The sequence below is a fragment of the Dipteris shenzhenensis genome, chromosome 13, assembly GCF_047967505.1.
Source record: "Dipteris shenzhenensis isolate YYH24624 ecotype China chromosome 13, Dip_SZ_1.0, whole genome shotgun sequence".
NCBI lineage: Eukaryota > Viridiplantae > Streptophyta > Polypodiopsida > Gleicheniales > Dipteridaceae > Dipteris > Dipteris shenzhenensis.
In genome coordinates, this window is record NC_141608.1 from 25,583,431 (window position 1) to 25,586,651 (window position 3,221).

A 3,221-nucleotide genomic window follows, 5' to 3' on the forward strand; every position below is an offset into this window, starting at 1 on the left:
TGCTCGTATGATGTGCGCTCACAAGCCGCCATCGACCCCAGAATCGTGGCAGCGTCGGATGATGGTGTACACGATAAGAAAGAGAAATGGATAGATATAGTAGACGTTTTAGATTCCGGTCGTTAAACAACGGAAACGGTCTGGAGGTGACAATATTGAGGTGAGACGTTGTGTGTCCAGGACGCAGCTGCGGACATCGTGTTGAGGCCGAATTCTCAAACGCTGAGAAAAACAATGCCAAAAGCCGGTTGAGGTGCTTTAAGGAGCCCCAATGTGCCGAGGAATGCACGGTTTGGAACGGGAAGAGGATGGCGCACGACCCAATGAATTGAGACTCCAAAGCAGGCGGGAGTGATCAATTGTTGTTGAAAGCGAGAAGTGGCTGCAAGGCAATGCGTGGAAGACGAGGACGTAAGACCTACCTTCGGCACACGATGATCATCATGCAACAAGGCAGAGACAGTCGATGGCGAAGATGCGACGGAGAGAACCTTGCTTTTGAGCTGGAGAAGACGGCTCCGACGGAACAACACGCACGCGAGTCAGTGGTCGACGTGACGAAATCCGTTTAGGAGCGCGAGCGCCACCAGCTGACGGCAGGCAGAAACTCCGTATATAAGCTTGCTGCGATGCAGGAGTGGGACATCAGCGCAGAAGAGCCTTGTTGATCTTGAGTGATATGCAGCCTAGTGAGCCTTATCGTCGATCAGGCTGATCTGCGTTACCTTCTCTTCTGTCTGCTTAACAGCTACTCCAATTCCGTGTGATTTCAACTTGCTGCTATCGATCGATCGGCAAATTTGGTAGAGAAGCTGTAATCAGGAGCAGCACTAGGCTGATCTGCGCTAGAATTCCGTCTGCTCATCGACAGGATGGCTGCGGGCACGATTTCTTCTGTGCTTCGTCCCGGCTTGCTGCTGCTGCTGCTGATATTGGCGGCCAATCTATCCTCCACATGCGCACAACATTTCACTTTGCTTAGGAACAATACCGGCATCGCCTCCATGCACTCAGCTATCACCCGCTTCAACACTGCCATCCTGCTCGACCGGACTGACATCGGATCCTCCCAAATCAGCCTCCCCAATGGCACCTGCCGCAACGACCCCCTCGATCAGGCCCTCAAGCACGACTGCACCGCTCACTCCGTCATGCTCACCCCCGGCACCGACCTTGCCTCTACCAGCGTGCGCCCGCTCATGATTCTCACCGATACTTGGTGCTCCTCCGGCCAGTTCCTGGCCAACGGCACGCTGCTCCAGCTGGGCGGAGACAACGACGGCCTCTACAAACTCCGAAGGCTCGATCCTTGCCCCTCCACCGGAACTTGCGACTGGGTCGAAGACCAAACGCAGTCTCTCAAAGACCCTCGCTGGTATTCCTCCAGCACCCTCTTACCCGACGGTAGGGTGATTACTGTGGGAGGACGAAGCGTGTTTACGTACGAGTTCATCCCCAAGACCGCCCCAGGCGAGGGTAGCTTCTTCTTGCAGCTCCTCCAGAACACTTCGGATTCTGGGAACGACAACCTTTACCCCTTCGTGCATCTACTGCCCGACGGAAGCCTCTACATCTTTGCCAACCGAGACTCCATCCGTCTCGATTACACCCGCAACATTGTCTTGAGCACCTACCCGACCATTCCCGGGGAGCCGCGTAACTATCCCTCTGCAGGTAGCTCTGTGCTTCTGCCGCTCCTCTATCCCTTCAATTCGCCCGAGGTCCTGGTGTGCGGGGGAGCCCAGAAGGGCGCCTTCAACACACCCAACCTACAGCTCGGATGCTCGCAGACCTGCGGCAGAATGCCGCTATTCTCTGCCAATGCATCCTGGACCATGGAGACCATGCCACTACGTCGTTGCATGGGCGACATGCTCCTATTGCCTTCGCGTGACGTGCTCATCATCAACGGCGCACAGAATGGATCCCAAGGTTGGGGTGAGGCATCCAACCCCGCTCTCAACCCGCTCATCTATCGCCCCGGATTTGCGCCTGCCAATCGCTTCAGCCTTCAACCCGCCGGCCCCATCCCGCGCATGTATCACTCCACTGCAAACCTCCTTCCCGATGGTCGAGTTTTGCTCGCCGGTAGTAACTCGCACCAGTTCTATACCTTTACAGGGCCGTTTCCCACCGAGCTCCGTGTGGAGGCGTGGACGCCTCCCTATGGGGAGTCCATCTTCGATTCCAGACGCCCCACCATCGTGTCCGCTCCGTCCACCCTCACCTTCGGCCAAGTCTTCCAGGTTACTTTCTCCATCTCCACCAACCCGCAGTCCGTCGAGATGAACCTCATCTCTGCACCGTTCTCTACACACTCTTTTGCGCAAGGCCAACGATTACTACATCTCAAGGCTGTAGCGCGAACAAATGTAGGCCCCCATCTCTACACTGTCACGGTCACTGCACCACCCAATGGCAATGTAGCTCCTCCTTCCTACTACATGCTATTCCCAGTGCAATCGGGGATCCCAGGGCCATCAATTTGGATTCAACTCAGTTGAAAAGATTCTTGTGATCTGGGGCTGACTAATGGATGATAAATAAAGGGCTTGTAGCCTCATGTTGTATGGATGGATATAACTCAATAGCTTGTTGACACCAAGCTAGATGCTGGTCTATGCACTACATGAGCATTGCTCTCAAGATGTAATCTTTGTAAGAACCTTCCGAACACCTTGACAAAGGATGGAGTTTGATAGAGAAGATGCGGTCTATATCCAGATCCATTTGATTTCTAGAAACCATGCATGGGGTCGACGAATTGTGTTGCATATAAGAAAAATGTTTAAAGCTTTAAAGCTTTTCGGAGCTCATCTCTTACCAATGGCTCTTAACAAAGCATCACCCTATGACATCTCACACGAAGTGAAGAGGCATACAATGCTTAATACCCTTTTGTAAAGGATTTTTTGTAAACTAATTGTAGTCAGTGTAAAGTATCAAAATAGTGGAAGTCTAAAAGCCAATAGTAACCTCAGGCAAAAGATTGCAAGAGGATTTACGCCCGAGGCTTGCTTCACCTTCATCTCGTGAGGACCATCTCAAGCTTTTCCTCAATGGCCATTGCTATTCACTAGTATAGTGCACTATTTCTACACCGTCATGAGGCCAATTCCTAACAATCTTCACTCGAAGGCATGTATATCTCCCAAGATCAGGAAGTGAAAGTATGGTTTCAAATGCCATACAATCATATGCAGGCTGGGCCTAGTATAGAA

General features: G+C 52.3%; 1 pseudogene; it reads left to right on the top strand.

The window, feature by feature from the left end:
- The first annotated feature begins 392 nt into the window (after window positions 1–392).
- On the top strand, window positions 393–2,504 carry LOC147895219 (aldehyde oxidase GLOX pseudogene; annotated as a pseudogene).
- Window positions 2,505–3,221: the final 717 nt, after the last annotated feature.